We start from the raw sequence: 25,462 nt of genomic DNA on the forward strand, positions 1-25,462 counted from the left end.
GCCCATTTCGCCAATCCCGCAATGTCAGAATCTTGCCTGTCCACCACTGCCTCAGCAATTTTAGATTTCTCATCTGCAATGTTATGAAAAAATTTGTCAAGAGAATCTATCGGGGTGTGAGCATCCACATGGAAGATTGTAACAGTACTCTGTGGGAGCATCTCCCAAATCTCTTGCCATAGCTCTTTTCCCCACAATTCCTTGGAATGTAACTTCCAATTATGGGAATGCCAAGTCGGCAACCAAACAGCCAGTCCATTGGCAGTAGACCAAGAATCAGTGAAAATATGACATGTACCAGGTAACTCTTGTTTCAAAACTTGATAAACAGCATACAACTCGGCAAATTGGCTGCTTTTACCTTCACCAGTTGTGCTCAGCAATTTCTGTGTAGCCGGATTATAGGACACCGCCTTCCAGTGCCGTGTCGTTCCTATAAACCTCGCTGAACCATCCGTGAACCAAACATGGTTTCTGTCCGCTGCGGACAAATCATCAAAAGGCTTACCCCACTTGACAGGAGACTCCTGTGCTAAAGGTACGGAACATTCACTCTCAGTCTCAGTCGACGGCGCTTGCGCCACCTGCTCATGTAAAGAAGCAACTCCTTTCGGGCCCACACGTGCCCTATCTTGTATATACCATTTCCATTTAATCACACTCGCCTCTTGAGCATGTCCAATTCGGTGAGTTTTCGGCGAACTCAAAACCCACTGCATGATAGGAATTTCAGGGCGCAAAACTATATCATGTCCCAAAGTCAATTGCTCGGTATCCACCAGAGCCCAATAACATGCAAGTAACTGTTTCTCAAAGGGTGTATAACGCTCACCAGCATCAGGTAACTTTTTGGTCCAAAAACCTAACGGTACTCTACTCCTGCCTTGTTTCTGCCACAAACTCCAATTTGCATAAGGGCCCTGTACAGACACATTCAAATCCACATCACCATCATGTACAGGCCATAAATCCAGAGCATGTTGAATTGCTTCTTTTGCCAGACTAAACGCATCTTGCTGTGGTTTACCCCATTCAAATGCATTCTTTTTACGCGTGACCCGGTACAAGGGGGCCAATATTTGACTGGAGGAATATGCTGGCGCCAAAAACCAAACAGGCCAATGAAGCTCTGGGCTTCTTTCCTATTCCTCGGAACTGCAAAATCAAAAATCTTCTGTTTAACCTGAGGGATCACTTCACGGTGCCCTTCATGCCAATTAATACCCAAAAATTTTACAGACTGGGACGGACCTTGCAATTTATCTGGGTTGATTTCCCAACCTTTCCCACGCAGGCACTCAATGATCCTGTCCAATTGGGTCTGAACTTCCTCCTGTGTATCGCCTTGGATCAAAACATCGTCAATATAATGACATATCTGAATTTGGGAATGAACCGGTACCTCAGCCAAATGCTCTGCCACCAGCCGGTGACGTATTGTGGGACTATGCACATAGCCCTGAGGAAGACTCCTAAACGTCATCTGACGCCTGTTCCACGTAAAACTGAACTGTTCCTGACACTCAGGGGCAATTGGAATAGAAAAGAAAGCATTAGCAATATCAATGGACGCATACCATGTACCTGGATGCTTTTGGATTCTTTCAATTAGGGTAATAACATCCGGCACTGCAACAGTCAAAGAAGGCGTGTGTTTGTTCAATTCTCGATAATCAACAGTCATGCGCCAAGGATTATCACTCTTACGTACAGGCCAAACAGGATTATTCCAAGCAGAAGTAACCGGGGTTATAACACCTGCATCCACCAACTCCTGAATAGTGGTACTAATCTCCTCATGGCCACCTGGAATACGATACTGCTTTTGACAAACCACTTTTGTCGCCTGGGGAACTTGTATGGGAGGCATTCTTAAACGACCAACCCGTATAGGTCTGGACGATATATAATGCGTGATTCCAAATTGGTAACACCCATCGTCTAGATGCAACGTCATTCCTTTCAAGATATCAATTCCAATTATGAATTCTAAGAGTGGCACCACTAGTACAGAATATTCTTTTCTAGGGATTCTACCTATTCTCATTTCAAGCAAAGTTTGAACTGCAGGGGTTTCTTTTCCACCTAATCCGGTAATAGTAAAAGGCTGACCTGTAAACTTCTTTGATTTTCCATGAATAAGAGTGGCCTCCGCTCCTGTATCTACCAATGCTCGGGCCCTTTGGATATTACGATGTCTCCAATAAATATCAATATCTACATAGGGTCTATTATCTCGGTGAGCCCATCTGTGTACCGGAGCTTGACCTATTTCCTAGTCATTCTTGCTGCATTCTGTGTACCAGGACAAATCAGGATAAAGACTCTCACGTTTCTTAGGTATCGGTACCTCCTGTTCATATCCATTCCCCGTACGGAACGGATTTGAGTCTTCAGCATTGTACTGCAGGTTACGATCGACCAAACTGTGACGATCCTCTCTCCTCCTCAACTCAGGGGATTGATCCCTATCATCTCTACGTCTGCTGTAAACATAATCATTTCTCCCCCTTTCTCTTTCCCCCTCTCTCTCCCTGTCTCTCTCTCGACGGGGGGACACATCACGTACATAACGTCGATCATCACGACGAACAGAGCGCCCACGGCGGTCGTCATCACCGCTACCATCAGAACCACCACGATCACACTCAGTGGTCCGAACACGCCGGGCACCCTCCTTCCGATCCAAACCACGTTTGCGAAACAACTCCCACAAACGAGCGGTAGTCTCACCGTCAATGTCCTCCCTACGCACACCATCAGCTAGAAGACCAGAAAAGATATCACGCCTAGTAAGTTTATTTTCACCCGGAGTACGGGTGTCAGGCCGGGACTGACGTTCAGGTTTAAACCACTCACCTAACTCACTGAGTTGGCGTACCGACTCCAGTACCGTAGATAACACATTACCAGTCTGATTAATCAATAAAGTCATCATGACCTGCTTATAGGCAACAGGGGAAGACCGAATAATGCGATTCCGCACAGAAGATGTCAACAAACCATCAAGCAACCTGTCAGCAGTACCCAGAAAAATTGCCGTTTTCATCACCTCCTCTTTGAGACGTTGTGCAGCGTCGCGCAAAGTGTACCACGGTTTGTCATTTACAGGCCAATCAGACTCAGTAGGATACTTTTGATTACAACCCTCAGTCGCCAATTGAAGCAAAGAAATTTGACCACCACCATTATAGTTACGAAAATGATCCTGTACAGTAGAATCCGAACTCAAGGAACAAAACTTCAAACAATCGCCAATATCTAACATAATACCAGCAGCGCCCAGTTCATAAAGGCGCACCATCCATGTGAGCAAGGTCTCACCAGCTCGCTGCCGAAATCGCTGCAAAATATCACTAATTTCCTGTTGCGTAAAGTCCTCTAAAGAGTCCAAAGAAATACCCTGCGGAGCAGCGGGAGACTGCTGCAACTTCCGACGAAAAACTGGATGCGCAGAGACCGCGGGACGAGCATCACAAGGAGCCCGATCAGTACTCGTAGAGGGATAATCAGTGTAAGAGGTATCGATCCCACCCGAAGAACGAGCGCAATCACGGGGTGCACCAGCAGAGGTGCGAGAAGCAGACTTACAATCATGACGGGAACGAGAAGACTCGCGCTTGGCAGACTCCTCACCCGAGGAACAAGAATCACTTGAATTCCAGATATTACCATCCCATTCATCAGGATTCCAATCCAGTCCGGCTTTCGCCACGACCAGACGCACCTTTCGCGTCGAAACTCGACCGCGCCTGTTCTTGTATTTATAACGAGCAATTCGCACAGCCGCCCTTTCGGCAATAGTTTGGTAAGTCTCCAGCTTATCAGCAAGCAACTTATTTTGACATCGCAACAAAGTATGGGAATTCTGAATCTCAACAAAGTGCGCTTCCACATCTTTAAGAGAGATCCGTAATTTCAACAATCTCTCATGGAGAATCCGATACGCAGACAGAACAATCCAACCTCTGCGCCCCAAAATAGGAATCTCTTCACCCTTCGATATGGGTGCCTTCTGCAAACAAGTAATCACATTAGCCGGCTCCGCCAGCTCCAAAGAAGAATTCCAATTCTCACTCAAACCAGTAGAATCAGCCCACTCACGGGCCAAGGCTTCATAAGGCGTTGAATCCCATCCGGGAATATCAACGGGCAACTTAAAAGTAGATTTAGATCGTCTAGAAAACATCGCGGAAAAGAAAAAAGAAGAAAAAGAAGAAAGAAGAAAAATAAAAACTATACACAGAAGTATACAAAAATAAAATGCAAACAAAACCACGCACGCGCCGAAAGCAAACACAAGACAATCACAACGCACATAGGTTTCGTAAACGGTTCGTGACGCCAAATGTTCTGCTTGGGTTTTCGGATCAGATAGAACCCGCTCAACAGAGCCTCTCTAACCCAGCCAGAACGTTACCCCCTCCCTAGGGCCTATTCATACCTAAGAAACCACATATATACATACCACCTAAGGACAGGGGATTCCTACTCATATATATATATATATATATATATATATATATATCAAGACCTCTTATAATACAAGTGGCGGCCTCGCGGTCCCAAATGGACCCAGGACTTCCTGCCCAGACGGCAGCCTCAGCCTCGCGGTCCCAAACGGACCCAGGACTTCCTGCCCAGACGGCAGCCTCAGCCTCGCGGTCCCAAACGGACCCAGGACTTCCTACCCAGACGGCAGCCTCAGCCTCGCGGTCCCAAACGGACCCAGGACTTCCTACCCAGACGGCAGCCTCAGCCTCGCGGTCCCAAACGGACCCAGGACTTCCTGCCCAGACGGCAGCCTCAGCCTCGCGGTCCCAAACGGACCCAGGACTTCCTACCCAGACGGCAGCCTTAGCCTCGCGGTCCCAAACGGACCCAGGACTTCCTGCCCAGACGGCAGCCTCAGCCTCGCGGTCCCAAACGGACCCAGGACTTCCTACCCAGACGGCAGCCTAAGCCTCGCGGTCCCAAACGGACCCAGGACTTCCTACCCAGACGGCAGCCTTAGCACAAGTTCATCCTATAATTACCACCACATACAACAAGGGAACCAGTGTTACTATGTATCAGATCACACAAAGACTACTAGTTGAGCACAACCTGTTCCCCAGTTCGAGGGGCTCCTTTCTCCCTTATTCAGCTACCACTTACCTGATCAGGATTAACATCTGTTCATATCAAGTCACAGCTGACTAGAAGAATAGGCTACCCTCTTATACAAGAACACGCAGCACATGTTGATTCACTACAGACTGGATACTTTATTTAGTTACTACATACACACTTACAGAACATAATACATATTACATATGACCTGCAAAGAAAAGTGATAGATTAAGTTGTACACTCTAATAATAAAGGGGTTGACATCACCTTGGTCGTATGTAGCCTGCGCTCAATGGTCATCTAGGTTCCCTTCTCGTCTGTGCCTCGGCTTCGCCTGGAAGTCACACCTTCGCAGTCACGGATCTACTCCCTTCTCCTTCTCCGAGTCACTGGGACCTCTTCCTCATCGGCTACTCTCTTTTCTTTGGCTATTCTGTTAGAAGAATATCTGTCTCTCGGTTTTTCTCCACCTTCGAGTTTGTCATCTGTCTTCCCTGGAATAAGTAGTAGCTTTACTGCTTAACGGCCAGGTGCCGCCTACGGACTAAAAAGCAAGTGCCAGTGTCTGCCTCAGACTTTCACTAATATAGATGTGCATTTTCTCATGGAAAATTCCAGCCCGTAACCTGCCGCCCACCAAATTCTTGTACCTCCCCGTGCCAAGGACACGTTCCCAGCCGGCCGGCCTGATGTAGTGTCTTCGGCATGAAGAAAAATACAATCCTTCGATAAGGGCCGGCCTGAACCGGTTCTCTCCAAGCGAATAACACCTCCTAACTAAAACACTGCCTATGACCTAGAAGCATCCCAAGCTGCCAGAGCAGGAGGAAAGATGGAGTCTCTCCCGTTTAAGGCCTACCAGGCCTGAATTCAGCACGGCTCCATGAAATACCCTCACTACAGAACAGATTACCCCTAATACTAACAAATCTATCCCCTAGGATATGTGTGCAAACCCTGATCTATGGGGAAGAACACAGGATCATGTCGAAGTGCCTAGTAAATAGGCTCTATACACTACTCTAACCCTTAGACTTGGATGGAAAGAGACTGAAGTCACATTAATCACCCTTCAACACAATAAGGCCGGGAAAATCGAGCAGTACAAGAGGCCTCAATGCAGTCACCCGGACTGATGCCTATCCAATTCCCAGGGCAGATGAACGGATAGATACTTTGGACTCAGCCCGCAGTAACGTCATTCGTCGCGCGATCACGTCTTTCTTCTCGCGGTCATGCACCACGAGACAAGTGAAAGCAAGACGGCCGCGTCCGTGAGCAACCGCATGGGTAAGTTGGCGCGAAAATACCGCGAACGGGCGGGAAAAAAACTTCCGCATCTTCGCTATATTTCCGCGTGTTTGCGGAGATTTTTAACATTTTCGCGATAATTTGCGAAAGTGAAATTCGCAAATTCCGCCCACCCCTACTACAGAGGCCTCAATGCAGTCACCCAGACTGATGCCTATCCAATTCCCAGGGCAGATGAACTGATAGATACTTTGGCCTCAGCCAAGTATCTGAGTACATTTGACCTAATAGCTGGCTACTGGTAAATCAAGTTAGCTGATAATGCCAAGGCCAAAACAGCATTTTCAAACTCTGGTGGGCACTACCACTTAGTGGTGATGCCCTTTGGTTTGAAAAATGCACCTGCCACTTTTCAGAGGTTGGTGAACAAAGTTCTAACAGGTATGGAAAATTATTGCTCAGCTTATCTAGATGATATTGCTGTCTTTAGTTCCTCCTGGTGTAGGATCACCTGGTCCACTTCAGAAATGTTTTGGAGGCCCTGCAAAAGGCAGGCCTCACTATCAAGGCCACTAAGTGCCAGATAGGGCAGAGTCAGGTTGTGTACCAGGGCCACCTTGTAGGTGGAGGCCAGGTTCAACCATTGCAGAGCAAAATCCAGACCATAATGGAATGGGTAGCTTCAACCACCCAGACACAGGTGAGAGCCTTTTTGGACCTGACTGGGTACTATAGGAGGTTTGTTAAGGGCTATGGATCTATAGTGACCCCCTTAAATGATTTTACCTCCAAGAAATTGGCAAAAAAGGTTCAGTGAGCAGCTAGCTGTCTAAAGGCATTTGAAGACCTAAAGCAGGCCATGTGCACTGCCCCCGTCTTACAGAGTCTAGACTACACCAAAAAGTTTATTGTTCAAACAGATGCTTCTGAGCTGGGTGTGGGAGCTGTACTGTCTCAACTGAATGATGAAGGTCAAGACCAGCCAGTTGCTGTTATAAGTAGAAGGTTGGCCCCTAGAGAGAAACGTTGGTCAGCTATAGAGAGGGAGGCCTTTGCTGTGGTGTGGGCCCTGAAGAAGGTGAGGCCATACTTGTTTGGCACTCACTTCATAGTTCAGACTGACCACAAGCCCCTCCTATGGCTTAAACAGATGAAAGGTGAAAACCCAAAACTGCTAAGGTGGTCCATTTCCCTACAGGGGATGGACTATACAGTGGAACATAGACCTGGGACCCAACATGCCAATGCAGATGGACTCTCAAGGTATTTCCACTTAGAACACGAAGACTCAACTGGTCAAGGTTAGTTTAGTGTCCCTGTGTTTGGGGGGGGGTTGTGTAGGAGAGTTGGATCTGCACTTATGTTACCCCCACTTATTTTTCTGATGTTAACACTGGCTTCTGGCTATAGTCTGGCTGGGTCCCTGCTAATCAGGGCCCTAGTCTCTCTGTTCTCTCTAAACAACTTGGAGTGCATATTAGATGCACTAGTGATTGGATACTGTGGTACCTTATGAGCCCCTAGTATATGGTACCTTAGGTACCAAGGGCATAGGTACTTCACCGGCCTACCAGGAGCTGAAGCATGTATTATGCCACCCCTGGGAAGCAGACTAAATCTGACACCACAGGCCTGCTACTGCAGCCTGGGTGAGGTAGTGTTAGCACTCCTCACTGAGGTATAGGTTCCCTATATCTCACCTTACACACACATATAAACCTATCAGCCACCCCTATGGCAGGCCCTATCAATCCTGAAGGCAGGGTGCTTGGTTTACTATGTGAGGGGGTGCCTCTGCATGAGCAGGAACCCTCTGCAGCTGGCAGAGTCTATTCTCTGTGGCTGTTTGTGGATGTGGTTAAACCATATACTCTTAAGTGAATTATAACTTACCGGTAAATGCTAACTTTGGAATGACTGCATCAAAACATGTCATGTTTGGTGTCAAACAACTTGGAATCATACCCCCACACCAGTAACTGGTGTGGAAGTATGATCCCACCCTTCTAGAGGGGAAGACATGTACCTACTGTGAAAACACTGTAGAAATCTGAAAGAGGTTGACATCACAAAATGGATGCCACCAGCACAGACACTGGGCTGCCCTCCTGCTGCTGACTGAAACTCGCAGTGGAGGAGGCCCAACAATAGGCATCCTGTCACAGGGAGGTGTCACCACCTTCCAGACAGGATTTAGTGTATTGGGGCTGGGTGAGTGCACTCCTAGAGTGCATTGAAGTCCTGCACTGGGGGAGCAGTAGGTTCCTCTGTGCATATGGCAGCTCAAACCGGTTGAGGGGCTACCTGCCCATGCTCTGGCACGGAACTGGACAAAGGGAAGTGGGTGTAACCACCCACTCCTCTGACCCTCCCAGAGGAGTGGTCATCGAGCTAGTCCCTCCCTTTCCTTTAGTATAAGATAGGGAACCCTTGCCATTGCAAACTAGATATCCCTGGATGACGCTCTACAAGAAGAATTCTGGCCCTTCGACGTTCCACTACCTTTGGAAGACTGAAGAATCTCCCTTGGAGTCAAGGAGTGACTCCCCTGCTTGGCAGGCACCAAAAACTTGAATCAACAGTCGCAAACTTTTCCGCTCCCGGAATCTCTGGGGCCTCACTAATCCACCCAAGGGAGGTAAGTAAAGGACCCACGGGAGACGCGTGCAGTGTGTGAACACAGCCGCGGGTTCCCTATTGATTTCAATGGAGCAAGTCGCGGTTGGATTTTTAAAGTTTTAGGGTACTTCGGGAGAGTCTACAAGCAAGCCACTTACAAGGTAAGTACTTCGAGGGCCAACACACACAGGAGCACCGGAGTGCATGAGTTACCTCACCCAGGGAAGCCGGGTGCATAGGTGTCTTTTGGTGTCGGGTCTCAGCGTCGTTTTTTAATGGAAGCCGATGAAGATTTGCTGCTTGTGAAGACTGGAGAAGTGTCCGGTGGAATCCAAGGCTGGATTCAGAAGAAGGAAGACCTGGAAGCAGAAGGGACAGTGTTCACAGCCACTTGCCAGTGACCCGGGCCAGGAAGATGGATGCCCACTGTAGTCGGGTGATTTCAGGTGATTCACAGATGTCTTGACTCCTCAGCCACGAGGTCCAAGAGGTGTCGACGACAACCAGGAGCTGGATTCGGAGTGTCCCACAAAGTCTGACGCTTACTGAGGTGTTAGCAACCGGATTGGAGCCAACAAGCCTTGGTAACAGCAAGTCTCGTGAAAAATGAAGAAAGTCAGCGGTGCAGACCAGCAAAGTCTGAGGGACTCACCCAGCAAGGGTAAGTCAGGGCAGGCCTGGAGCAATCAGGGGAGCCCACATGCCAACGGGCAAGGGATCACAAAGATGCCTAGTGAGTATTCACTTTACAGGAGCCCACGGTCACTCAGGATGAGGTAGGCCACTGATCTTCAGTGGAAATACTGCTGGAGGGTTGGACCACACATGGTCTAATGCACAAGTTCATAGAACGTCGTGAAGGGGTTGCACTTGACAATAGTGCACGGTACCCGGGTATTGCTGTTCCTCATCACTCGTGAGATCCACTCGACTCAGCTCTGGTGGGGACTCACAATGGCCGTCGAGAAGTCAGGAAATCTACTTACAGGGCTGCAGGGACTACTCTTGACTATTCGAAGTCCCTGCAGCCCTGTAAGTAGATTTCCTGACTTCTCGACGGCCATTGTGAGTCCCCACCAGAGCTGAGTCGAGTGGATCCCACGAGTGATGAGGAACAGCAATACCCGGGTACCGTGCACTATTGTCAAGTGCAACCCCTTCACGACGTTCTATGAACTTGTGCATTAGACCATGTGTGGTCCAACCCTCCAGCAGGATTTCCACTGAAGATCAGTGGCCTACCTCATCCTGAGTGACCGTGGGCTCCTGTAAAGTGAATACTCACTAGGCATCTTTGTGATCCCTTGCCCGTTGGCATGTGGGTCCCCTGAAGACTTTCTCATCAAACCAAAGGGCTCCCCTGGTTGCCCCAGGACTGCCCTGACTTACCCTTGCTGGGTGAGTCCCTCAGACCTTGCTGGTCTGCACCGCTGACTTTATTCACTTTCCACTAGACTTGCTGTTGCCAAGGCTTGTTGGCTCCAATCCACTTGCCGACACATCAGTAAGCTGTAGACTTTGTGGGACACTCCGAATCCAGCTCCTGGTTGTCGTCAACGCCTCCTGGACCTTGTGGCTGAAGAGTCAAGACACCCATGATCACCTGAAATCACCCCACTTCTGTGGGCATCCAGCTTCCTGGCCCCGGGTCACTGGCAAGTGACTTTGAACACTGTCCCTTCTGCTTCCAGGTCTTCCTTCTTCTGAATCCAGCCTTGGATTCCACCGGACACTTCTCCAGTCTTCACAAGCAGCAAATCTTCATCGGCTTCCATTAAAAAACGACGCCGAGACCCGACACCAAAAGACACCTATGCACCCGGCTTCCCTGGGTGAGGTAACTCATGCACTCCGGTGCTCCTGTGTGTGTTGGCCCTCGAAGTACTTACCTTGTAAGTGGCTTGCTTGTAGACTCTCCCGAAGTACCCTAAAACTTTAAAAATCCAACCGCGACTTGCTCCATTGAAATCAATAGGGAACCCGCGGCTGTGTTCACACACTGCACGCGTCTCCCGTGGGTCCTTTACTTACCTCCCTTGGGTGGATTAGTGAGGCCCCAGAGATTCTACAGGCCCTAGGCCTTGTACCCTTGCAAGTCGACATTCTTATACCTCTTTTTTAGTATATGGTCTGGTACGCCCCTAGGGCCCCAGCCATATAAGTGCTTAATTTGTTGTAAAACCTTGATTTGTGCATATGTTCCTGACTTCTAATCTCATAAAGAGATTAGTAGAGTGTGTCTAGAAATAAATACATATATATTTTATATATAAATACCTGTGTGGTGTCCTTTCATTTAGTGATTCAAGATATTATAAGGTAAAGCAAGCTGCTTTACATTCCTCTAAAGACTTAGCCTGAAGGCTGCTCTCCACAGCTACCACTAGGATAGCTTTCTTTAAAAGGTTGTCTTAAACCTATCTACCATAAGAGTCGAATTGGACTGGTGCAAGGTGGCCACTATAACTAGTGACCAGCATATGCCAGGCCAACTTCTCACACTGGTTGTTTGAAAGCTGTAGCAGCTACCTGTAAGAGTCTGGAACAGAGTGAAGGAATTGTGATGGGATATCCTGTGAGAGTGTCTGTACCTCATGATGTGGCAATCCTTTTAACAAGGAGCCACACTCAGTTCATGATGCATAGTCGTCTGACCAAATACGAGGAAGTCATCTTAGGTGCAACGAATGTGAGCCTTGTGAGATGTCTGAATGTGAACCCTTCAACATTGTTGCCTGATGCTGAGAATGTGGAAGTCAGAGATGATGTGGATCATGACTGTTTGGAAGTGCTTGAGTTCTGTACCAAACCACGTCCTGATATAAAAGATGTACCTTTGACAGAAAGTGACTATGTGATGTTTGTGGATGGATCATGCTTGAGAACAGATGAGGGAATTCTGAGTGCAGCATATGCAGTATGTACGGTAGCAGCTGTTATGGAGGCATCTTGTCTGAAAGGAGTAAAATCAGCCCAAGTCGCTGAACTTTTGCATTAACACGAGCATGCACGTTGGGAAAGAATGTGAGAGTGACCGTGATAACCGATAGTCAATATGGCTTCGGTGTAGTGCATGACTTTGGGCAAATCTGGTCCCAAAGAGGGTTTTTGACATCGAGTGGAACTCCTATAACGAATGCTGAAGTGGTCGGAAAATTGCTTGAGGCGACACAGCTGCCTAAACAGTTAGCAGTGGTGAAATGTGCTGCGCATTCCAAGTCCGCTGATTATATTTCAGTGGGCAACCGGTTTTCCAAAGATATGGCTCAGTATTGTGCACGTAATCAGAACTCTGTGAATCGTGGGCGAGAAAAAGAAATGAATTCATGTCCCTTGTTGTTTACAAACACTGTGAATACATGGGAGGAAGTGAGACAGTTGCAGGAAGAAGCAGGAGATGAGGAAATGAGACAGTGGGTAAAGGCAGGATGTGCACCACGGGAAACAGATCATGTGTGGGTTTATCGGGATGGAAGACCAGTCATGCCTGATGGCATGGTTTCTACCATGGCACGGATGTATCATGGACAAGCACATGTAGTGAGAGATGCTATGATCAGACTTTTCAAACAGACATGGTATAATGCAAAATGTAGACTTGTAGCTGAAAGCCTTTGTCAAAGATGTCTTATATGTCAGCAATTTAATCCTGGAAGAAAAACAGTGGTAAGTCTGGGAACGATAGGACGAGAAGGAGGGCCTTTCACAAGAATGCAGATTGACTTCATTGAAATGCCCCCCTGCAACAGGTTGAGGTATGTTCTAGTGATGGTTTGTCTGTTCTCTCGATGGGTGGAAGCATAGCCAACTAGAAGGAGTGATGGAATCACAGTAGCAAAGCTGCTATTGAGAGAGTTCATTCCTAGATTTGGTTTTCCAGTCACGATCGAGTCAGATAGAGGAAAGCATTTCCATAAAGAAATCATGAAATTAATTTGTGAAGCATTGAATGTACAACAGAAACTACATTGTGCCTATCGCTCAGTGGCTTCTGGTGTGGTGGAACAAGTAAATGGCACCATTAAAAAGAGATTAGGAAAATGTGTTTAGCCACAGGATTGAAATGGCCTGATGTCTTGCCTCTGGTACTCATGACTATAAGATCTATTCCAGATAGGAATACAGGCTTGAGTCCTCATGAAATTGTGATGGGGAGAGCAATGCGACATGTTTTCATACCAGTCAACAAGCTATTGCCTATATCTGATGACTTAGTGTTGGATTATTGCAAGGGGTTGGCTGATTCCGTTCATTCTGTGTTCCATCAGGTTGGATCGGATGCCACCACTCTTGAAAAGAAGCCAGCTCATGATCTGAGCCCAGGTGACTGGGTGAGAATAAAAGTGCATAGAAGAAGAAATTGTCTGGTCCCAAGGTGGGGTAAACCACGTCAGGTGATCCTGACTACAACGACAGCTGTAAAATGTGCAGAAGTGAAGAACTGGATTCATGCTAGTCACACCTTGCGAATTCCAAATCCAGTGGATAACAAAGAAGGAGAATACTTTGAAGAATCTGATACAAGTTCCGAATCAGATACTGAATAAATAAGAGCAAGACAAACTCCTGAAAGGGGGGAGTCAGAACAAAGTCCAGCTGTAGCACCAGAGAATCTTCCATTAAGAAGAATATTGCAAATTTCCGACACCAGCTCTGAATCAGACACTGAACCAGTACAAGCTCATAAGAGTGAAAATAAAAACAGTGAAGAGACTGTCAAAGAAATTCTTGATAAAGAAGTTCCGTATGAAAAGTCAAGAGATATTCCACCTGAAATAACAGAAGTAGATGGTAAGGTACCAGATACAGAGAGTGAGGGAAAGATTGTCGCGGAAGACCCCCGAGGAGATGTAGGGAAACCATACATGCAGGTAGAAGAAGGGACAGTTAGTCAGCAGGAAGATTGTGTGGAAGAACCATGAGGAGGGACAGAAGTAGATAAGAAAAAGAAAGTGGTGGAAAAAAGAACTACTGTAAGTAAGAGTTAAGTTGGAACTGAATCGGAGGACAGTGATGAAGAAGTACCAGAAGGTCGAGTCCTGAGGAAAAGAGCATGGAGAACTGAGAGAAATGAAAAAGTAAGTAAGCTAAAAAGGCCAGGAAAGAATGAAATTTGAACAAACAAGATAAAGAGATTGAGATACAGATTGACTTTAGTGAATTCATCCAGAGCTGAACAAGTGAATGAGGTGTCTAGCCCAAAAAAATCAAAAGACGTTGAACGGAGACTCTCAGAGGAAAGCAAAAGGACTAGAAAACCCAACCAGAAGTATAAGTCACCAGAATGGTCGTATGTGGCACTTCCTGAAGGACGAGAAGAGGCAGACAGTCAAGGAGATCTAGAGGTGGCTGTACCAGAAGTGGTTGAGGAAGACGAAGAATCGGAATTCCTGAGAGTTATCTTGTCCGACATTGGGGAAGAGACGGATGTTCAGGAAATTCTGAATCTAGATTGTGAAAGAAAAGTGAAAGACGATCAAATGCCAAACTGAAGAGACAAAAGTGCTCCAGAAGGAGAAACTTGAAATTTAACGAAAAAGACATAAACAGAAAAGAACCAAGTAGGTGCTTAGAGCCTTGGGTTAGACAAAACTAGTTGTGAAGTAGAAGAGGCTAAGTCAAAAGACAATGACCGTTTTTCGAAATGGCAAACACAGAAAGTAGAAAATCTAAATGTGTGTTCCTTAGAAGATGGTGCAAAATGTGTTGTTGTTGTACAGGATTTCTAATGCTTCTGTGGAGTGCGTTAGCTTTAATGGTCTCATTTAAGGTTACATTAGAAACAACAGAAGGTCATGGTGAGAATAAAACTGATGTAGAAAAGATTCAAAAGATTAATCCGACTAAAATAGATAGAAATTATTTACACAAAGATAGGTCTATAACTGACTTTTCTTACAATGTTTTCTCAAAATTATTGTATGAATATGTGAAAACAATGGATGTGAGGGATTGTTATGTCTGCATGCAGTTGCCTGCATCAGTGTCTGAGGGAGTGACATACCACCACCTCCCAGTGACATATGGAATAACATGTAGTGTATCAGCAAGTTTGTTTTACAAGATAGGGAGACTAGAATATTATTTTTCAGATGTAGATAAAATATTTTCACAAGTACCTGTAGTCAATAAACTGAATAAAGTAAAACCTGCTAAAGTGTTAGGTGAATTTTCTTAGAAAACTAAAGAATTAACATTAGAGTCAATATTCAGAAATAATCTAACTTGTAGCCTGAAAAGAGAGGAGAAGACTTTCTTAGAGATGGTAGAAGAAAGGAGATAAAAAATGCAAATAAAGGTACCTGAGGGAAAAGAAGAAAAGACAGTTTGGGATGTTGAAAGAGAAAAACATATGAAAGGAGAAGCTAATCCAACAATGGCTTTAGATTGGCCCCAGAAAGGAAAATTGTGTATTAGAAGAAATCAAACTGCATATGATAACTATTTTGTGGGCACAAGTGAATGCCATGATACTTATAGAATCATGGGTGGATGGGAATTTAAAGGAGTAAATTATCTGTTTTTTCCTGGATTACATTTTATCTGCAGGAACAAAGCTTATTATCGATTACTGGACCATTGGTATGGCACATGTTATCTACGCCTGGTTTTCCCAAAGATATTTCATGTGGGAAGAGGAAAAGGTGGTGCACCTGAGATAGGTAGACAACTAACACGTAGGAGAAGAGAATCTTGGTCAGAAATCGTAGGAGACATTTTTGGAGTGTTGATACCAGCAGTTGGAATATCTCTGAATGCACATAAAATTTGAAAATTATCAACAGTAGTAGATCGCTTGTCAACAAGCACTGCTGGAGGATTTGTATTGATAAACACCGGAATGGTTGCCATGCGAGCCATGGTGATGCAAAATCGACTTGCCCTTGATATAATTTTGGCAAAAGAGGGTGGAGTCTGTGGAATTCTGAAAGTTCAACATTGTTGTACTTATATTCCTGACGAAAGTCAAGATTTAAAGACGTACATAAAGAATATAACTGATTTGCATGAGGAGATTGTTCCACTGGAGGTTGAAGGTATTTGGGAAAAGATTGGAAAAAGGTTTTCTACTATTAAAGACTTTTTACTAAAACTAGGTAGTACCTTTATTGGTAAGATATTATTGCCAGTAACATGTGTGATTATTCTAGTATTAATTCTGAGATTAGGATGTTTATGTAGCAAAAGAAAGAAAATACGAAACAACATAAAAAGAGAAACTGAAAAGAAAAGAGAGAAAGAAAGAAAAGAAAGAGAATTTGAAGAGGTAGAATTAGAACAATGGAAAGAGAATATGTATAAAAAAAACGAGAGAAGAAGAAACAGGGGAAACCGTCATGTGATCTAACAAAATATTAAGAGAACTGAATTCATTTCTATTTACAAATTTTATAAAGGTTTAAGTTAGTGTGGTGATGTTAAAAATCACCAAAGGGGGGATTGATGGAGCAGGTAAAACAACATTTTGTATACCTCCTCTATTTTGCATGAAAATACTAACTATATAACCTACTTATTATAATTTTACTAAGGGATTGCTGTGCTAAACTAAAACCAACCATTTGCATACAACAATTATACGTGGGATATTGCTATTTGCATGGCAAAATAACTCTAATAACTAAAATATGTACGCATATTAATAGTAGTACATGTGATAATAGAATATCGCATGATTTATGTTGCTTATTTGACGTTTGCGCTCCTGTTTGGATCTTAAAAGGTGAGTATTATCGTTTTAAATGTCGCTAAAGGCTAGGAAAATACTAATACATAAAGGGATTAGTGAGGGTTTAACATTAGAATCTTCATTTCTTTGTATTAATTATTCTTTTGTGTTTGTTTTGCTTAAGTTGACATTTGGGCCTACCAAAATATGGCGTCCAAAATGGAGTTCAGAAGTGGCCACCGTCTCGTGAGCGCGATGTCTACTGCGCATACTCGGATGGCTCCGTGAACTTCCAGATGACCCAAGTCACAGTGCTCCTAGTCAAGGATAGGAACTTGGTTGACTGCCAAACTTCAGTCAGTAAAATCTGGTCTAAATGAACAATTGGGACATACAAGCAAACCTTCAACAATGTTGCATAAGAGCAACACTGACAGAGGAAATGAACCAGCAAAATCCATGAGAACCTCATAGACTAAAAATCGGACGTTCCCCAACCAACCAATCACCGTCTTTCTTAGCCATGTTATCCCAAAATTTATTATAAAAAGAGTAGTAGAATAGGGAGGGGCGTTCTTACGTTCTTTTTCTAGCATTCTGCAGTTTTCGATGACTGCACACCCCTATCGACCCCACAGACGATGACAGATGCTTGCATGATTTCTGGTCCTTTGGAGATCTTTGGTACTGTAACATGCTGAGCAAAGAACTTTCGGACGTTGAGCTTTGGCCTGCTTATTTTGGACAATTTAAAGGCTAAATTCGGTTATGCAGAGCCAAACGAATTAGAGAAAATCCAGATAGCAAGAATAGGTAAATATAAATGTCATGCGATTTGTGAACAAAATTCTAAACTTGATCAATTATTAATGCTGATATTAATTGAAAATAATATTTAGATAAACAAATATGATTAACAGAATTTACGAGTTTGTGGTTTTTCAATGAAAAGAGTAAAGGATTCTGAGTCTTGAATGAATGAATGAAAAAAACTTTATTCGGTTTTTGTCAGTATAAAAACCATAAAAGCAGTTACATAAAAATACATCTCATATTTATACAAGTATATATCATGCTAATTTTAACAACAATTTTTATAAAAGACATTAAAAAGAATAAAATAAGTTAAAAAATGGCTGCTGTAATACTCTAAGGGGTCTGTAATATTTTCAGGTCTATAGGTTAGGAAAGAGAAGTTTATTTGTTCAGGATCAGATTTTTAAAAAAACAAATCAAGTCCCAGAGCCTATGACCATATAATTTTTACAGGTTCAATCGGTGTCGGAAAATACATTTCAGAAACTTGACAATAAACCTCGCTATCCATTCCTCATCCAATTGCTGTAGGGCCAATAGTGTTGGACGGCACCTTCTAATTCCCATACATTTTTGAAACGGTATTAACCATTTTTTCCTGTGGTCCCTGTAGAATTGGCAAAAGAAAACTGTATGAATTGTTGCCTGTCTAGAAATGTTATCACAGGGACAACAAGATAAGACCTTGTCCCAGTTGTTATTTGTTGGGAAGGCTACCAAACGATGAAACATATTCAACCTAAATCTAACCAAGAGAAATCTTTCAAAGGTAGTAAAATCATAGGTTAGATATGGCTGAATACCAAGAGTAGTTTGGACAGCCATACTTTGTTGTACAGTTAATTTCGACATTTCATTCGCCATCCGTAGTTCTTCAAGATGGCTAAGGGACACCTTTTTCAATGTTTTTCTAGATACCGATCTGAACGAGGTTGGAACCAGATAGTAATTTTCCATACCTAGATCAGTTAGGAAAGATCTTATATAGGTTCTGAGTCTTAAATATGTTTTAGTTGGTTCTAAATCACCATCAACCAATCCAACTAATTGGTCCTTCGACCAAGTGGTGGAGTGCCTTGATGTTTAGGATTAGGAATCTATAGGTGGCAAATGCTGTATATACTGTAAAATAACTTTTCTTCCCTATAGGTAATAAAATACTCCCCCACATGTCCAGCGCGAGATCATCATCCCTCCTGTGTGCAGACTCGTGAGTGGAGAAGTGTGAGTGTTGGTGTTATGGGCCCCACCAATGAATGCATGTGTGAATTAACTAGTGTGACGTCGGGTCTGCGACGCAGGAAGGGATAATTGTAAAATTGTCTTCTTTTCTCTCTTTTTCCCTGGCCTTGCGCTGGATCACTACTGTACCTGTCACAGCGACTGTCCCCATCACACCGACTGTCCCTGTCAAAGTGACTGTCCCCTTCACAGCGACTGTCCCTGTCACATCGACTGTCCCCGTCAAAGCAACTGCCCCGTCACAGCGACTGTCCCCATCACAGTGACTGTCCTCTTCACATCCACTGTCCCCATTACACTGACTGTCCTCATCACACCGACCGTCCCCGTCAAAGCAACTGTCCTCTTCACACTGACTGTCCTCTTCGCACTAGCTGTCCTCCTCATACTAACTGTCCCCGTCTCACCAACTGTCCCCGTCTCACCAACTGTCCTCGTCACACTGACTATCTTCATCACACCGACTGTCCTCATCATATTGACTTTCCTCATCACACCGACTATCCCCTTCATGTCGACTGTCCCTGTGACGCCGACTGTCCCCTTCACACCCACTGTCCCCTTCACGCCGACTGTCCTCATCACACCGACTGTCCCCGTCAAAGCAAATGTCCCCGTCACAGCGACTGTCCTCGTCACGCCGACTCTCCCCGTCAAAGCGACTGTCCCTGTCACAGCGACTGTCCTCATCACACTGCCTGTCCTCGTCACACCAGCTGTCCCTGTCACACCGATTGTCCTCTTCACACCACCTGTCCTCTTCACACCACCTGTCCTCTTCACACCGACTGTCCTCATCACACCGACTGTCCCCGTCGAACTGTCTTCATCACACTTTGCTCTTCACACCGACTCTCCTCTGCACACCGACTGTCCCCGTCACAGTGACGGTCCCCGTCACATCGACTGTCCTCGTCACGCCGACTCTCCCCCTCAAAGCAACTGTCCCCGTCACAGCGACTGTCCCGGTCACAGCGACTGTCCTCGTCACGCCGACTCTCCCTGTCAAAGTGATTGTCCCTGTAACAGCGACTGTCCTCTTCACACTGACTGTCCTTGTAGGAGAATAGGATCTGCACTTATGTTGCCCCACTTTTTTTCTGATGTTTTCACTGGTTTCTGGCTATAGTCTGGCTGGGTCCCTGCTAATCAGGGCCCCAGCCTCTCTGTTCTCTCTAAACAACTTGGAGTGCATATTAGATGCACTAGTGATTGGATACTGTGGTACCTTATGAGCCCCTAGTATATGGTACCTTAGGTACCAAGGGCATAGGTACTTCACAGGCCTACCAGGGACTGAAGCATGTATTATGCCACCCCAGATAAGCAGAATAAATCTGACACCTCAGGCCTGCTACTGCAGCCAGGGTGAGGTAGTGTTAGCACTCCTCACTGAGGTATAGGTTCCCTATATCTCACCTTACACACACATATAAAGCTATCAGTCACCCCTAAGGCAGGCCCTGTCAATCCTGAGGGCATGGTGCTTGGTTTCCATGTGAGGGGGTGCCTCTGCCTGAGCAGGGCCCCTCTGCAGCTCTCAGAGTCCATTCTCTGTAGCTGTTTGTGGATGCGGTTAAACCATATACTCTTAAGTGCCTTGTAACCTAGCGATAAATGCTAACTTTGAAATGGCTGCATCAAAACATGTCGTGTTTGGTGTCAAATGCTTTGGAATCATACGCGCACACCAGTAACTGGTGTGGGAGTATGATCCCACCCTTCTAGAGGGATAGACATGTACCCACTGTGGAAACACGGTAGAATCCTGAAGAGCTGAGTCAGAGACATCAGGATTTCAGATGCTGAATCACAGACATCGTGAAGATCAGGGCCTACCTCATCCCGAGTGACCGTGGGCTTCTGGTGAGTGAATCCTCCCGAGGCATCTTCGCGATCCCTTGCCGGTTGGCTTGTGGGCTCCCTGAAGACTTTCTACAGAACCAAAGGGCTCCCCTGGTTGCTCCAGGCCAGCCCTGACTTACCCTCGCTGGGTGAGTCCCTCAGACCTTGCTGGTCTGCACCGCTGACTTTCTTCACTTTCCACAAGACTTGCTGTTGCCAAGGCTTGTTGGCTCCCATCCGGTTGCCGACACCTCAGTAAGCTGCAGACTTTGTGCGACATGCCGAATCCAGCTCCTGGTTGTCGTCGACGCCTCCTGGACCTCGTGGCTGAAGAGTCAAGACACCCATGATCACCTGAAATCACCCGACTACTGGGGCATCCATCTTCCTTGCCCCGGGTCACTGGCAAGTAACTTTGAACATTGTCTCCTCTGCTTTTTCAGGTCTTCTTTCTTCTGAATCCAACCTTGGATTCCACCGGACACTTCTCCTGTCTTCACAAGCAGCAAGTCTTCTTTGGCTCCCATTGAAAACGACGCCGCGACCCGACACCAAAAGACAGCTATGCACCCGGCTTCCCTCGGTGAGGTAACTCCAGCACTACGGTGCTCCTGTGGGTGTTGGCTCTAGAACTACTTACCCTGTAAGTGACTTGCTTGTAGACTCTCCAGAAGTATCCTAAAACTTTAAGGGGCAGATCTATGTTGGAGTTGCGCCACTTTTACGCCGCCGTTGCGTCACTTTTGTGACGCAGCGGCGGCGTAAACCCTGCACCACGTTGCGCCCTATTTACATCGTGACGCATCTATGGAGATGTGTCACGGTGTAAAGCCCTGCGCCACATGAAACCTGCGTCAGGTTTCATGTGGGTGTTTCCACGCAGGGGGGGCGTTCTGTTGCAGGAACGCCCCTGAAAAGTGACTCAGTGAAATCTATAAGATTTCACTGAGTCACTTTCCCAACGCTGATGCGTCAAAACCCTGCGCCTGCTTGAAGCAGGCGTAAGGCTTAACGCACCATGTTAGGTATGGGGTAGGTTGGAACAGTGCTGAAGTTGTGTCGCGCTTGCGACACAACTTCAGCACTGCGCCAACCTTACGCCGAGAGATACGTCACGCATCTGCTTGTCCTTGCGCCACGATGCACCGCATTGTTAATGCGGCGCATCTGCGGTGGCGCAAGGGCAAACTTGCGTGACGCATCTTCCCTGGCGCATCCATGCTGATTTGCAGGGATGCGCCAGGGAACATAAATCTGCCCCAAAAATTCCAACCGCGACTTGCTCCATTGAAGTCTATTGGGATCCGCGGCTGTGTTCTCACACTGCATGCGTCTCCCGTGGGTCCTTTACTTACCTGCCTTGGGTGGATTAGTGAGGCCCCAGCGCTTCTGAAGGTCCTAGGCCTTGTCTCTTCTCAAGTCGATATTCCTAAACCTCTTTTTTAGTATATGGTCTGGTACGCTCCCAGCCATATTTGTGCTTAACTTGTTGTGAAATGTTGATTTGTGCATATGTTCTTGACTTCTAATCTCATAAAGAGATTAGTAGAGTGTGTTAGAAATAAATACATATATATTTTATATATATAACTGTGTGTTGTCCTTTCATTTAGTGATTCAAGAGATTATAAGGTAAGACAAGCTGCTTTACATTTCTCTAAAGACTTAGCCTGAAGGCTGCTCTCCACAGCTACCACTAGGATAGCTTTCTTAAAAAGGTTGTCTTAAACCTATCTACCATAAGAGTCGAATTGTACTGGTGCAAGGTGGCCACTTTAACTAGTGACCAGCATATACCAGGCCAACATCTCACATTGGTGGGCAGCGTCTGGGAATACAGCTTGCCATTGTTTTACCAGAAAATCTCTATTTGAATTACTAACTGAAAACCACAATAGGTACTCAAGGTACATATAAAGTCAAGCTTAGTATCAATAAGTTCTACTGAACTTAGAGCTGTGTGTGAAGGGATAGCACACCCTTGCTACAGCTCAAGCTAGGATCAGTAGGCCACAAACTAGTATAGGTAGTACAACACTGCACAACACTAGAGTGTCCTTAAGGGTTGGAACCAGTGGGTCCACCCAGCCTCAGTATAAGGACATGACTTTCTTTGACTTGAAAGCCATGTGTGCTGCAAGGCACCTGAGGATAGGACAGAGTCCCTCCACACTTCACCTGATAGATCTGCTGACAGCAGATGACCTAAGATTAGCTCTAGGAGCTAATGAGTCTGAATCAGGGGGTGAGTCAATTACAGTGTCTGGGTCAGATGATGAAAATCAAGATGACCTGGACTCTGTGGTTGAAGGGCAAGATCCACAGGGATCTAAAAAGGACAGAGGAATTCTCCCTAAGAGAACTGACAGAGTGGAAGAGAGGCCTAGGTCACCTTCAAGGGAATCTGACCACTCCTATCACTCTGGAAGATAATCTGTCCAGCAGAGGAGCTCATACTTTAATAGAAGAGAGACCTCCTCTGAAAGAATGTATAAACTGCTGCAGTATGAGGAAGCAAGATTTTCCCTCAAGACCAAGCAGTTGGCATTAGACCAAGAAGCCTTTGAGCTCCAGAGAGCTTCTAAAAGAGAGGGGTTAGAACCCCCTGGTGGCAGCAACAGTGTCCCTAGAGGCAGAGATTATATTCCAGACCATAGGAACCTGTCCAAGGTTGTTCCTCCCTACCAGAGTGGGGATGATATCCACAAGTGGATAACTGCTATGGAGAGGGCCTGCAGAGTACAACAGGTCCCCCAGAAACAGTGGGCAGCAATCTTGTTGCTCTCCTTTTCAGATAAAGGTAGAGACAAGCTCCTCAATGTTAGAGAAGAGGATGCTGATGACTATGAAGTCGTGAAGAGTGCACTGATAGATGGGTTTGGCTTAACCACTGAACAGTACAGGTTGAAGTTCAGAGACACCCAGAAAGCACAGACTCAGGACTGGACTGACTTTGTAGATTGTGCAACCAATGCTCTGGAGGGTTGGCTGGTTGGTAGTAGAGTTACTGATTTTAAGGGATTGTATAATCTTATGATGAGAGAACAGATCGTTAATAATTGCCAAAACCAGTTGTTGCATCAGTTCCTGGTGGACTCTGATCTGACCTCTCCCCAAGAATTGGGAAAGAAGGCAGACAAATGGGTCAGAACCAGGGTGAGGCAGAAAACCCAGAACCAAGGGGTGACACTAAGAAGCAGGATCCTAAAGGCTCTGAGAAAGGTGGGGATAAGTCAAAAGACCAGAAGTCTTCACAAGGGCCCCAACAATCTGCATCTGGTCGGGATTCACAGTCCAACAAAGGAAAAGGCCAAAAGAAGCCCTGGTGCAAATTCTGTAAACAGAAAGGGCACTGAACTTCTGATTGTAACAAATCCAAAGACCAAAGCACCACTACTCCTGCCCCTAAGACAACTGTTCCCCCTTGTGTAGCTTCTGGTGGAGGTGGTAATCAGAATAAGGGTATAGTAGGGTTGACCTGGGTTCTGAAGTGGACTCTGGCCTAGTCAGAGTACCCACTCAGGCATTGCTGATTTGTGATGGAGACATTGATATGTCCTTCCTAGTGAGCCCCAGTAATCTGGGCAAATACAAACAGCAGCCTGTAATAAATGGCAAACAGGCTTTGGCATTCAGGGACACAGGTGCTAGTGTCACCATGGTGGCAGAGGATCTTGTGGACCCTGGGCAGATCATCCTGGGTGAAATGTACCAGGTGTCCAATGCAAGCAATGTCAGGACCAACCATAGTCTGGCAGTTGTGAATTTCTCCTGGGGAGGGGTAACTGGACTAAAGAAGGTTGTAGTCAGTGCAGACCTCCCTGTTGAATGTCTATTGGGCAATTATCTAGAGACTTCAGCCTGGTCTGAAGTAGAGTTATGGACTCATGCTGAGATGTTGGGCATACCTGCAGAGGCATTTGCTGTGACCAGGTCACAGGGCAAAATGCATCAAACTGAACCAGCTCTGGATCCTGAAACTATGGACTAGGTGCTACCCAAGAAGAGGAGCAGTAGGGTTAAGGCAGTGCCTTCCCCTCTGTCTCAGATCACAGATTCCCCTCCTGAGGGAGGAGCAGGAGATCCTGAAGAAGGAACTGCCCCAGAGGGACTTGTGCCTGATCAGGTTGAGTTATTGGGGGCAGGGGGCCCTTCTAGCGAAGATCTGAGTAAGGAGCAACAGTGCTGCCCCTCTCTTGAACCCCTCAGACAGCAGGCTGCTGCTGAGGCTGCTGGGAGTGCTAGTGGGTCCCATAATGTTTATTGGGATGAGGGACTCCTATATTCTGAGGCTAGAGATCCAACCCCTGGAGCCACCAGGAGGTTGGTAATACCTCAGAAGTTTAGGGGGTTCCTCCTGACCCTAGCACCTGATATCCCTTTAGCAGGTCACTTGGGCCAAAACAAGACCTGGGACAGGCTTGTTCCACATTTTCATTGGCCACATATGTCAGAAGACACCAAGGAGTGTTGTCGCTCCTGTGTCACTTGCTAAGCCAGTGGCAAGTCAGGTGGCACAACAAAGCCCCCCTGATACCACTACCTGTGGTGAGGGTACACTTTGAAAGGGTAGGGATTGACATTGTTGGTCCCCTTGACCCTCCAACAGCATCTGGGCACAGGTTTATCCTGGTGGTAGTGGATCATGCCACCAGGTACCCAGAGGCAATTCTCCTGAGGACCACCACAGCCCCTGTGGTGGCAAGAGCCCTCATTGGAGTTTTCTCCAGAGTGGGTTTCCCAAAGGAGGTCATATCTGACAGAGGTACCAACTTCATGTCAGGATATCTAAAAGCAATGTGGAAGGAGTGTGGTGCAACTTACAAATTCACTACTCCCTATCACCCACAATGCAATGGGTTAGTTGAGAGATTTAACAAAACCCTAAAGGGAATGATTAAAGGCCTC

This window comes from Triturus cristatus, chromosome 3_1 (genome assembly GCF_964204655.1).
Source record: "Triturus cristatus chromosome 3_1, aTriCri1.1, whole genome shotgun sequence".
NCBI classification, from domain to species: domain Eukaryota; kingdom Metazoa; phylum Chordata; class Amphibia; order Caudata; family Salamandridae; genus Triturus; species Triturus cristatus.